The sequence below is a fragment of the Podarcis muralis genome, chromosome 2 (assembly GCF_964188315.1).
Source record: "Podarcis muralis chromosome 2, rPodMur119.hap1.1, whole genome shotgun sequence".
Classification (NCBI taxonomy): Eukaryota; Metazoa; Chordata; class Lepidosauria; order Squamata; family Lacertidae; genus Podarcis; species Podarcis muralis.
The window spans coordinates 77,101,187-77,115,659 of NC_135656.1; the positions used below are offsets into that span (position 1 = coordinate 77,101,187).

The window sequence follows — 14,473 nt, forward strand, 5'->3', positions numbered from 1 at the left end:
ACTAGAAATAGACTTCTTATGGCCACACTACAGATTCAGGTAATGGTGTTACAACACAACTTCTAGCTCATACATGAGGAAAGTAACACTACTGGGTTAGGACTTGCCGATCAGAAGGTTGGTGGTTGGAATCCCCGCAATGGGGTGAGCTCCCCTTGCTCAGTCCCTGCTCCTGCCAACCTAGCAGTTCAAAAGCATGTCAAAGTGCAAGTAGATAAATAGGTACCACTCTGGCGGGAAGGTAAACAGCGTTTCCGTGAGCTGCTCTGGTTCGCCAGAAGCGGTTAGTCATGCTGGCCACATGACCCGGAAGCTCCCTCGGCCAGTAAAGTGAGATGAGCGCCACAACCCCAGAGTCGTTCGCGACTGGACCTAACGGTCAGGGGTCCCTTTACCTTTAAAACAAACTGAGGGGGAGGGGAAACTGCATAGTTGTTATTCCTGCATTGCAGGAGCTAGATAACCCTCGGGTTTCCTTCCAACTCTACAATTCTGTGAACATGATATGCTTTCCCACTCTGCTCAGTGATGCTGCTTCTTTGCATGTCATATAGGCTTTCGCATAGAAAACAGAAACTACATTATCACATTTCACAAAGTTGGCCATCTTTTAGGATACACTGATATTTTTATTCAAGGTTTCTGGAACTTGTAAATATTTTTCTCTACAGATGCTCGTTCCATTTTTCTCAAGTGCATAATTACAAGAAAACAACGTCGGTAACACATCACATCTGAAAAGGGAAATGTGTTTGCTACTACTACACATTTTCATACCCCATGCAAGGCACAGGTGACATATAAAAAGAGCCCTGTTTTATATATTCAACAAATACTATTTTGGTGTGAAAGGAACCACTAGGGAGTAATCTCCACTATGTTCACCAGGGAAAATAAACATTTTGCCAATTTAGTAGGCAAGATGTAAACTAGCAAATATACTGCGGCTTATAAACACACCACAAGTCATGGCTTCTATTCAAGACTCTGGCAACAAAATTAAACTGTAACTTTCCACCTGAATGTTAAAAGCAAGAAGTGTATGCTCCACAGCAGGCCAGGCACTGGAGTTAACCATGAGACATTCTGCTGTGTTAATACACAAATCATCACTTTGCTGCTTCTATCCCACCTTCATCTTTTGCCTTGGGGAGGGAGCTATTTAAAAGCCTTAAATCTTCTAATATGTGGAATCTGCAGCTGTATATTTTTTCTTTTCAGTCTTTAAAGTTTTCCATTTGAAGCTATGTTAGCCTCCAACGAAAATATTTTTTTAAATGGAAAATATAACTTTTGTTAGATCAAACTTTTATAAAAGCGCATAGGCCAAACAGTCATACTGAACAACTCTGTCAGCAACTCAACTAAAAAACCAACATGGAAGTCAGAGTTTAATAAAATGGTATCTTCATTTGTAGGACATGCAACATAAAATTTATCACATGCAGTATGCTGACATCCCGACAGGAATCATTTCACTTAGGCCATCAAGTCAGGAACTTGAAAAACTGCAAAAGAGAAGATTCCTTGTATTTTATAATCTTAGATAGACAAGCTGGCACCAACTTCAAAAGCTGAAATCTCCAAGCACTTGTCACTGTTTGATGCATCCTAAATTTATTTCATGCCTTTTCTGTGCTCAAGGTCTTCCAGTATTTGAAGAAAACAAAATCCAGTAGGAATGCCCATTATCCAACCTACTGTTTCAGTTTTCAAAAACAGAAATGAAATAGGGTTTAGTGTCATAGAAAACAGAACTTTCTAAGACTACAATTCCTTTACACCAAGTATCAGTAGATTAAATGTTTGTTAACCACTACCTATTACACAGAGAACAAAATAATTCACTGCATAATTATCATTTTTACCAACTCCCAAAAACACCTGATTCTGAATTTTAAGAGCTTGCATGCTAAGCCTCTCAAGAACTGCTTTGGGAATACAAAAAAAGTTTCTCGAGTTTTATGAGGAACTATATAAGAGGGGAGAAGAGGACACAACACAAATAGAAAGATATTTAAAGAGACATAAAGGGAAGACAATTACAGAGGAAGAAAGACTACAACTAAATAAGCCCATCAGCATAGAAGAGGTCCAAAACGCTATAAAAAAAATGAAAATAGGGAAAGCTCCTGGCCCAGACGGCCTTTCGGCTAAATATTACAAAGTTCTAGGAAACCAACTATTCCCGGCGCTCTGCGACACTATGAACAATATCTTAAAAGGAGGGAAAATCCCTGAGTCGTGGAGGGAAGCCTACATAACATTAATTCTAAAACCAGATACGGATAAAATGAGCATTAAGAATTACAGGCCGATATCTTTATTGAATAACGATTATAAAATCTTCGCCGACATTATGGCAAATAGACTAAAAAAATGCCTGTCAAGCTTAATTCACAAAGACCAAGCAGGCTTCTTACCAAATAGATACTTGAAAGACAATGTGAGACACACTATAAATTTAATTGAATATCTGGAAATCAACAACAATATACCAGCGGCCCTGATTTTCATAGACGCTGAGAAGGCGTTTGACAACGTCTCTTGGCCGTTTTTATTAAAAACCATGGAAGAAGCGGGGATAGAGGGAGAATTCTGGAAAGGAATACAGGCAATATACTCCAACCAATCAGCCAAACTGGTGATAAACAACAATCTTACAAATACATTCCAAATTGAAAAAGGAACCAGGCAAGGCTGCCCCCTCTCCCCGCTTTTATTCATTATGGTCCTAGAAGTCTTAGCAAATAAAATAAGATCAACGCCTGAGATCCGAGGGATTAAAATAGGATCTAGGGAGTTTAAACTAAAAGCTTATGCGGACGACTTGATGTTATCCTTAGAAGAGCCGCTAAAGAGCATCGAGAAGGCGCTGGAAACACTAGAAGAATATGGCAGACTAGCTGGATTTAAATTGAACAGACTAAAAACCAAAATATTAGTAAAGAATTTGAGAAATGATTCAAAAGAAAAATTAGAGAGCCAACACGGAATTAAAGTGTCCAAAAAAATAAAGTACCTAGGCGTCTGGCTCTCACCTAAAAATATAAATCTGATTGAAGATAACTACACAACGACCTGGAACAAAATTAAAAAAGACCTGGATATATGGAGCAGAGTTAACCTTTCATGGCTTGGTAGGATGGAGGCAATAAAAATGAATATTCTTCCTAAGATGTTGTTTCTCTTCCAAAGCATCCCGGTGATCAGAGGGAATAAAATATTTAAAGATTGGCAGAAAGTACTCTCAAGATTTATATGGCAAGGTAGAAGGCCAAGGATTAGATACAAACTACTTACAGATCGAAAGGAGAGAGGAGGGCTGGCGGTACCCAACCTAAAATTATATTACGAAGCTGCCTGCTTATGTTGGGTGAAAGACTGGATAACCTTGGAAGATGCGGATTTATTAGATCTCGAAGGTGTAGATAATAGGTATGGCTGGCACGCCTACCTGTGGCTAGATAAAGAGAAAGTACATAAGGGGTTCTCGAGTCACATAATTAGAGGCCCTCTTTATGAAGTCTGGAAAAGAAACAAAAATCTGTTAGAACCAAAAACACCCTGGTGGCTGTCCCCCACAGATATCCTATCATTCAAAAAAACAAATACGGAAGAGCAAGGCTTGACATATGAAGATCTATTGACAAGTTCCCATGAAGGCTGGAAATTAAGACCGTTTGAGGAGCTGAAAGAAAAACTGAAGGACTGGTTTCAATATCACCAGATTAATGCAAGATGGACGGAAGATAGGAAAGTAGGAATGAACGGGAAAAAATCAAAATTTCAAATAGAAATAATCGAAAGTAAATGTAAGTTATTATCTAAAATGTATAACATCTTACTGGAAGCCGATACAAAAGAGGTAGAAATTAAAGAAGTTACGGTAAAGTGGGCAAGAGACCTGGGATATAACATAGAACATGAGAAATGGTTGAAATTGTGGAACGAGGGAATAAAATTCACAGCAAGTGCGGCAATTAGAGAAAACTTGGAGAAGATGATATATAGATGGTATTTAACACCAGAAAAATTAAATAGAATGTACAAGACTGGCAACAAGGCCTGCTGGAGATGTAAAACAAATGAGGGGAACTTTATACATATGTGGTGGTCATGCGAGGGAATTAAAAGATTTTGGAACCAGATATATGATGAACTAAAAAAAATATTTAGTTACACGTTCCCCAAAAAACCAGAGGCCTTTTTGCTAGGGATGGTTGGAAAAGAGATACCGGAAAAAGACAAAACCCTGTTCCAATACGCAACAGCTGCGGCTAGAATACTTATTGCCCAAAATTGGAAAAACCCAACTTTACCAACACTGAAAGACTGGCAACTGAAACTATATGAATTTATAGAATTGGCAAGATTGACACAAAGATTAAGAAATCAAAAAAATACAAAGTTAAAAGAGGATTGGAACAAATTTATGGTATACATCGAAGGCAATTTTAGTAATTTATCAACTACAGTAGGTTTGATTTAAATCTTCTGATGTTATAAACTAAAAACCAACACCAGCTGTAAGATGATACTATTAAAAGTAGGCATCTGAAATCAAGAGGGAAGGAAGTCGGTTTTAACAAACTGTTGTATGTGCTTTTTTTGTTTCTTTCTTGTTTTTTTTTCTTTATTTCTATTCTTTTCTCTTTTTCTTCTTTTTGTAACATTTTCTTACTGTTGAATGTTATTTTTTAGGCTTTGTTTTTGTAGATGTGTATGATGATGAAAATACAATAAAAAGCATTAAAAAAAAAAAAAAAAAGAACTGCTTTGGGTATTTATATTGAACTGCTGAATAAAACAATACAATTGCAGTGTATAATATATCCAAAACAGTTAAGTTCATTGTTCATTTCTCTTAGAACAGTCAAGTTCAAAATAAATTACAAAATTTATACATAAAAGTTCGAACATACTTTACTATTTTAGAAAGGAGAGTATGCCAACCAAACCTCACTGTATAGCAGTAACAGGGATTGTCCATGCACTTCAGCATTAGGAAATATAAAATCACATCCCACCACAGTAAGTTTTCAACTCCAGCTTGGCTGCAGCTATGATGTGGGGGACAAGGTGAGTTGGGGGGGGGGTCTTATTACCAGGCAGGCAGGTGAGTTAGCAGTAACTTCAATTTCAAGAAAAAGTGCCAGAAAGCGGACCTGAGAACAGCTTAGTTTTAAAGCCGCTCTTACCTAGTGTGCCTGATGCTTAGCTGGGCAATTTGGGCAACGCAATGAAACATGCCACACCTAAGCCACAGGAAAAGTGCCTACATACATTCCAATATAAAACTCAGTCATGGTTAATGTCAGTAAGCAAAGAACAAACCATGATTTATTTTTGTGAACAAACCATAGTCAATGCACTGGGTTTGGGTGTAACACTATCCCCCCCCCCAAAAAAAAACACTTAATGGTTATTTAAGCTATGGCTTAAAGTAATGGGCATGTAGCTAGCATGCATGTTTTGACAAAATATGTTCTGAATATATGTGGATATCAGGTACAGTGGTACCTCTGGATGTGAACGGGATCCGTTCCGGAGCCCCGTTCGCATCCAGAAGCGAACGCAACCCGCGTCCACGTGGGTCGCGATTTGCCGCTTCTGTGCCTGACGTCATTTTGAGCATCCGCGCATGCGGCAAAACCTGGAAGTAACGCACTCCGTTACTTCTGGGTCGCCGCAGCGTGCAACCTGAAAATACTTATACCGAAGCTACTTCAACCCAAGGTATGACTGCATGTGTTATTTGCCCATCAGTCTAGGTGTTGGTACCCTTTACATACTGGATTAAGAAAATGAAAGAGCCCTTCAATATGCACGTTTGTTTGTTTGTTTGTTTGTTTGTTTGTTTGTTTGTTTGTTTGTTTGTTTGTAAAATGGCACGCAAGCTCCCAAAGTTCATTCTCTCTCACACTCACAAATACATTTTCAAATCTTTTCTTCTCTGCAGTATTAAAGTTTCCAAATGGGAAAGAAAAACCGCAGCTCAGTCTATCAAAACAAAATACTGCCACACACTGCATATGTCTTCCTCTGTCTGACCACATTCTATGGTAACCAGACTGACATCATCCCATTGGCAAGGTAACATACTGATAAAACAAATGTGTTTTTAAAAAAAAAATCCCCAGGGCCTGCGCCAGCCTTCCTGATTCATTACTGTATAGGCCTGTGTCTGGCCTGCAACAGAATCACACACACAGCCAATGCATATTCATTGCACCAATGCTAGTCTTTGTTTCAGCAAGCAGCTGGGCTGGGGCACAGCGTATCTGCATCTCTCAAATAGCTCAGTTTATAGCTCCATTCATTAGCTTCCCTTCCCCCCTCCCCCAGCCCCGAAGATCTGGAATGTTAGGCAACATGATGAAATATAAACAATATAATCAGAGATAACAATGTGACGTATTGTCTGTGTGTCATAACAGTACAACATCCACAAAACAAAAACTCTTGTAGTCTAGGTATAACGATTTCCAACTAGTACATTTAAGGATCCCCTCCCCCGCTCCCCAAAAATCTGGCAAGCCTATCTTATGACCATGAAATGAGATCATACAAGTATATTTATCCTGCTAGGAGTTAACAATACACCGAGTCGGGATTTCCCCCCCCCCTTCACACACTAAATAACTTCCAGTTATCTGTAGGTATTTTCCCACCCCGCCTTACGGTCAATCCAGCCAGCACTCTCATGGCCTAAGAAGATAGCTGAACATGATTTAGATATTGTCATAACTGAGTCAGGCTTTTAAAAAATTTAGTTAAATATGTGAGAGATGGGCACTAGACCCCAGATAAACCAGGCATGATGTGGACAGCCACATTCATTCATACACATGCCTGCCTCCTATGTATATTTTTTTAATGGAACTTGAGAGACTTTTACAACTAAACGTGCATGTTGGTGAGGAAAGCAGAGCCTTCAAAACTTTCTCCCCTATGACATCACTTGAAACAGTCGCATCTCACCTCTCTTCCACATCCCAGTTCTAGAGTAGGTAGACAGGGCAGGACAGAAAGTGATTCAGCTGACAGAACGCAGGAAGGTCCATCTCCATGCACCTGCAAGCACTTGTTGATGCAAAAGGTAGACCACACCAATTCCCCCTTTTTAGTTGTGAATGAGGGAGGTATAGATGAAAACAAGTATGGCTGTTCCCAACATGCCTGGTTTACCCCCTAAGAAGCAAATTGTCACCCGCCTAAACACATATACTCTTCACTGAGGTAGTAAACTTGAATAACCTTGTGGTGTGTGTGTATTTTTAATCCCTTTATTATAGAATAGCAGATGCAATGAAAAAGAGTTCTTGCTTACCCTGCTCCCTAACATGCTACTTTTCTGCATGCACAGACAGAACAGCATTCAGTCTTGCAAACTCCTATCTGGGATCTAGGGATTTTTCAGATGATTAATTCCACATAGTACCTCATGTTGACATGGGATTGCAAAAGTTTGCACCTTACATGATTCAGAAGTTCCTCTGTTTTCCGCTGCTTTTATTTTTCACATAGGTGCTATTTCTCAAGATGTCCCTATATTTAAATGCAGGCGGATCAAAATCTAGCCTGGCCTGTTCCTGTCCCTTTAACAGAGGTTTAGTAGACAGAAATCAGCAGCTGAAGCTCAACATTATCAGCTGCTAACTGCTGTAGATCAAGCTGCTGCTCAAGGATCAGCTAGCTCAGGCATGGGCAAGCTCAGGCCCTCCAGATGTTTTGGGACCACAACTCCCATCATCCCTAGCTAACAGGTCCAGTGGTCAGGGATGATGGGAGTTGTAGTCCCAAAACATCTGGCAGGCAGAGTTTGCCTATGCCTGAGCTAGCTGCTAGAGAGGCCACTTCTGAAGTTGGCAGCCGTATTCATAGGTGAACCCAAACAAGGCTTCTAATACTTAGCACCAATTACTGTACTGGGATACTGGAGAACTTAAAGAAACAATACTTATGGTAACATTTTATTTCTCTATTAAGTGATGGTCATTGTACATCCACATGCTATAGGATACTTCAAAAGTGGTCAAAAGGGTTAAAGCATAGACCAAGTTTCTTGAAGAAGTTGCCAGACTAACACGAGTTACAGAGAAACAATTTTAAAAACTCAACTAAGTCTCTCAGCACCCCACGCTAACCCCCAGTGACAATTGATTATTTTTCATACTTCACAAGTCAAGACTTCCAGTGCATGCTATTCCAGGGTCTATTTTTACCATGTTACATAAATATGTACCTAAATTTAAAGTGCTGGTGTAATCTTAGTGAACTATTCTTCGTTGGCTCTTCGGTGTTCACTGAGAGACGGACCACACTGTCATTCAGACCCTGGACTCTTTCATGCATCACCAATAATGCTACTCACTCCAACAGCAACAAACCCTGTTTTGCATTCCAATCTCCAGACTTTTCTGCTACAAAGGGCATTTATATTAGACAAACATATATGCAGCTATTGAACATTTTGCAGAGTTGCATTTTAATTAACAGGGAAAGAACAGCTGCTTTTGACTATAATTTATAGTATTTCTTCCCAAAGGGAACAAGGTTCACAGGACTGCTGCTCTCCCTCTCCGATGTGGAAAATGACTATCTCAAATTTGAACTTCTCTGCTTATTTGTTTTTAAAAATAATTTAGTCCCCAACTTACATTTTTGTGAAGTTTGATATAAACACCATAAAGAAATGGGAATGTACACCTATCAAAAGAAGAAGCAGGTATTTGGAGAATCCTGATTTATCCATTTAGAAATATAAAGCAATGGTCCAGATGCTTTATGAGGCTGAGGTTTGGGGTATTTTAATGATGGAAGATTTAGAACCATCCCAAAATTACTCTTTGAGTATTGCTGTTCTTACCTAAATATATGCTGTCTACCCTATTCAGGTTAGAGTCTGAAATACTGAAAGTAAAGCTCATGAACAATTACTATTTCATTGGTTGAAATTATGATGACTGTATTTTATCAGTTTACCGAATAAATGTTTAATTGAACTCAACGCTGTATTGCCCATTAATAAGAGAATGCATCGGGAGCCCACCTTAGGGCTTAGCAAGGCTTTTCATGAACTAAGCTCAATTGTTTGCCAGTGGATATGCAGAAAAATATTATTTGAAATCATATGGATGAGGCTGCTTTGAAAAAGGATTTAAACTTAGTTTATTTGTCTACATATGTACCATATACTCTGAACATGTAGATTATTTCACAGATTTTAACCTTTAATAAGATTCCTAGAGCTACATTCAAACACACTGAACACTGAAGACTAGGGTGGAAAGCAGGCTGCAATCCAAAACACACTTACTAGGGAATAAGTCCCACTGACGAAGTGTGCATGCACACAAAAGCTTATACCCAGAACAAACTTAGTTGGTCTCGAAAGGTGCTACTGGACAGTTTGTTTGTTTGTTTGTTTGTTTGTTTGTTTGTTTGTTTGAACAAACAAACATAGTGTGCTTTACTTCTGAGTAAACATTCATAGGATTGCATATATGAAGGTATTCAAGCATTTTTGCACTGGAGGTTGACCAGAACCTTGGGATATTATAAAACTGAAAAAAAATACCTAGCCAACATATGGATACTGATACACAAAAACCTATGATTGAGCTATATACAGTGGTACCCCGGGTTAAGAACTTAATTTATTCTGGAGGTCCGTTCTTAACCTGAAACTGTTCTTATCCTGAGGTACCACTTTAGCTAATAGGGCCTCCCGCTGCTGCCGCTGCACCACCACACAATTTCTGTTCTCATCCTGAAACAAAGTTCTTAACCCGAGGTACTATTTCTGGGTTAGCGGAGTCTGTAACCTGAAGCATCTGTAACCTGAAACGTCTGTAACCCAAGGTACCACTGTACATCAGAAAAGGTCTGTCAACAGTCTTAAGAATAAGAATAATATGCAAAGAATTCCACAACAGAGGCTTATGACACATGAAATGCCCTCTGTCTTGCAGAAACAAGGTGAACTCTTAATAGTGCTTCTCTGGTTTAATGCAATGATTGAACAGAATATATGGGAAAAAGTAGTCCCTCAAGTAAGCTGGTCCCAGACTGTTGTATACTAACAGCAAGGCCAGCTAGCATATAGGTTAGCCAATGCAGATCCTCAAGCAGAGATTTTATGCTCTGTTGATAGGAAGCCTCTATCAACAGCTGGTACAAGGGAAGCCACACATGGAGCACATTGCAGTACAGTGGTGCCCCGCAAGACGAATGCCTCGCAAGACGAAAAACCCGCTAGACGAAAGGGTTTTCCGTTTTTCGATGCGCTTCGCAAGACGAATTTCCCTATGGGAAAACGTCTTGCGAGTCTTGCGATTTTTTTTGCTCCCCCCCTTTTTCTAAGCCGCTAAGCCGCTAATAGCCTTTTAGCCACTAAGCCTTTAATAGCCGCTAAGCCGCTAATAGCGCTAATCCGCTAATAGGGTTGCTTCGCAAGACGAAAAAACCGCTAGACGAAGAGACTCGCAGAACGGATTATTTTCGTCTTGCGAGGCACCACTGTAGTCAAATGTTGAGATCACCAACTCCTGAAGCACACTGGCAAAGCTATCGCAATCCAAGAACACCTCCAGCTTTCTTAACATACAGGGTTTATATAAAGCACTCCTAGCCACAAAGGCCATTTGACCCTTTCGTGGAAAAGTTGGATCTAGGAGCATCCCCAGGCTTTGAATTTGCTCCCTGTGTGCGATCCCATGCAGATCAGGCAATCTGCCTAGCTCCTGGACACTAAACCAGCACATCACATGCAGCACATCCGCCTTACCAGGATTCAACTTGTTTATTGGCCCTCATCCAGCCCAGCACTTCATTCAACCTTCGATAAAAGTCACCAAGGCTGATTGAATCCCATAACCAGGCCTGGCTGGAAAGGGTCTAGATAACTGGTATCTTGCAGGAATGCCTATACCTGCTCCACCACAACTTTCTCTAGTACACTGCTTTAAAACAGGGTATGTGTGACTAGTCAGTAGTTGCTTTGTACAGTGGGTATATCATAGACTTCCTGAAGACTGACAACATCACTGCCTCTTTGAGGACAGTGGAGAGCACCGTCTCACCCAATGATGTGTTAACCACATGCTGAACACAACCAGTCACACCATCTCTGCTACTTTTAGTAGCCAAGAAGACGAAGCCTCAAATATGGTCAGACACGTTGTTGCAAGCATGCTGTCCACATCATCAGGCCTTATCTGCTGAAATTGATCCCACCACATCACATTAGATGTGGCACTGGAAACCTCAACAGAGACTGCAGAAACTCAGGTCCTTCCTGAGTACAGCAAGTTTCTCTTCAAAGTTCAAAGCAAAATGGTCATAGAGGGTCTCCAAGGGCACTTTGTACAGTGGAACCTCGGGTTGCGGACGTCATAACCTGCAGCGGTGCATCTGTGCATGTGCGTGATGCAATTTGACAGTTCTGCACATGCGCAAGCGGCGAAACCTGGAAGTAAACCTTTCGGTACTTCCGGGTTTCCTGCGGTACACAACCTGAAAACGTGTAACCCAAAGCGTCTGTAACCTGAGGTACCACTGTACATCCAACAAAGCAGGAGTAATCAACCTTCAGACCACAAAACACTGCTGAACAATTACTATAGACATAATGCAGCTAGCAAAGTAAGTCTTAGGCATGATTGTGTCCTCTAGCTAGTGTGCAATCTGCTTCAGAACGAGGCTCATACCATTTATAATCTGGTCCTTGCCTGGCCTGCTTCATCATCTACAGCTCTCTACGGTATGAAGGGGCTGACTGGGTTCTACAGTCATCTCATGTGGGAGCAGCTGCCAGAAGTCCATACTTTACTTTCTCATCCATAATTAAATCACAAACAAGTGCTGTCATTATCCATTATGTTTTACAATGCCCCTTATATCCTTAAGAATATAATTTATATGATTTTTGTATTTGCTAATTGACATAGATAAACATGTGACCTAGAATGCAGGCCTCTGTCATTGCTGCCATGAAAGTTATGAAAAAGTCTTTAGCAGGAATCACTGTGCAGACTTCAGTTGATAAGATTGTTTGTTCTATCCAGCAGGATGATAATGAAGGGTGGTGACATATTTTTAAAAATATGTATTTTAAGTTTGTTTGTTTTTCCAATCACAGATGTATTAGCTTGGCCCAGAAGATAAGTTAATTTGAGAAAGTTCAAGGAAAGAAAGTTCTCTGTCCCCTCTTCTCACCAGCAGCCCCTGTGCCCCATCCCACATAATTCAGACACTTTTCAGGAATTGCAGGGGGCAGAGGATGTGAAACATCTTTCCAATAACTTCCATAGGGTCCCATACAGCGCTTGTATCTTACTTTTTGCAAAGGTCTTTGGCTACATATGATCATGCATAGAAATTAATGGGGGGGGGGAATATTTCATCTTAACCTTCCCCCTTGGTTTCCCTAATTAACTATAATTCTATTTATTCTCCTTTCAAACGTATGCTACTAGAGAACGTAAGTGATAGTTATTTCAGCAGAAGTTTGTGGTAACCAACACTTTGCTATGTGGAGTTTTCACCATTCTAATCATGGATCCTCATCTTCAGCAGCCCATTTTAACAATTTGTTGGCAGAGGTACTGGAGGTCCTAGGTGACTGCAAATTACACTTCATTTCTGCCAGACAGGATGATGTCAACAAATTATAGGCTCCAAGAATGTGCACCCCATAAACTTATAAACATACACATAGGAGTCACTACTTTTCTCTTAGAAACAGCCACATGACTGTATTTTCTTTTACTTATAAAGAGCAGCATGTTGACATCCAACAATTCAAATATTCATTTCCTTAAACTACTTCAAATGCAAGCAATACTCAAGGCAGCTGACACATCCCACATCAACATTCTCAGCCATTCCCAGGTATGTACTCTTACACACAAGCACACTTCAGTTTTGATTAGCAGCAATTCCCACAATCACAGTGGCTGGAGAAAGTACTACAACAATCACAAGAATTTGCTTCAGAGTACATCCAAGATTTCAAATCTGAAATGTAGAAAAAGGTAAACGTTCAAAGAAAGTTGGCTTGAAAAATATATTTTGATATACTTAAACATGTTTCATAATAAGCTCTTTCTATGTTTGTTTTTCCTACTTTGTGGCTCAAATGGAAAGCCTTTGTGCACATCAATGTTAAGAACTACACAAGGACAAACTACACAAGTATGCATTTTTCTGTAGGACAAAGAAAATTCATACAACCCCCTCAGATAACTAGTAGAGTACAACTGGTTGCCCCAGATGGAGATGAATATCAAAAGATTTCTTCAGCCAGTTCAATGGAACCCAGATAAGCCATCACAATCCAGATGGGGATCTATATCCAAATGTGCATCTCATTAGCTCTATCAGGCTTTACCAACCTGGTGCCCAGCTGTGCTCCCTGCTGATAGTAGCTATTATCCAAAAGGTCTGGAGATGCCAAGCTGGTGAAGGTTGTGAGCTAGGTGAATGTCCATGGATTTCCCTTGCATGGTTTGGGTCACATATGCTTAATTAAACATTCCATTGAAATGTTGTATTTTGGATGCATGGGAAAGCTATTTTAGTTTCCACAGATGAGTACATTCAGAAAATTACATGTACTGAATATGAGATTTCTCCATTTTGTCTTCAACACTGATCCAAACATCAATACTCTAAGAAAAATCCTGAAATTTTAAGAAATCAAAAAATAAAAATCTGTGAACGCACAAAACTGTTCATCTAAGTATGCAATACATTAGATATGGAGTTCAAATTACTACTGCTTTCCCAGAGCCATAGCATCACTGAATCCTTGTCTTCTTTTTCTCTGTTATCCAGGAAAGCAACTTGTTTGAAACACAAGACACAGGAAAGCGAAAATGATCAAAGGCCTGTCTGTCATTGGGTGAAAATGATCAAAGCTTAATGACTGCCCTTCCACTTCAAAAGTAAATTTGTGCAAGATTATGGTTACAACATTAAAATGAGTTAGAACTTGTGCTTATAGCAACATCTTAATGTGGAATCCTGACATGTTTTTTAGTGCCAAACATGAATTCCAGTTTTACAAGATGAAAAAGAGGTTGAAATATTGCTTAAATTAAACCTTGGTTTTACTTATGGACAGTGATGCATGCATTTAAGTGTCAGGAGCCAGAGTCAGGAGTAGGTCAGCAATAAAACACCCAGTGTCAGTGAAGTTAATTCTTTATTCAAAGGAACCAGAACAGTGCAGGCCTAGTGATCACAGCAACTCTTCCCAGTAGGTCTTGCCCCAATGAGGCAGCTGCAAGGACTGGAGGTCCCTGCCTTCCCACCACTCTCTAAGGCTCCTCCCCTGGGTTCCTTCCCCAACAGCCTATGGCTCCTTCATCTTGCTTCCATGTGCTCCACCCTCTTCATTTCTCCACATATTCTGGGAGACCAGCTGGGAGGAGAGCTGGTCACAGCAGGAGGGGAAACTTCCCTG

General features: G+C 40.0%; 1 protein-coding gene across 3 annotated transcripts in view; it reads right to left on the reverse strand.

Moving 5' to 3' along the window:
- Positions 1–14,473, reverse strand: part of VGLL4 (vestigial like family member 4) — a 100,275-nt gene that overhangs the window by 30,407 nt on the left and 55,395 nt on the right. The window lies entirely within an intron of this gene.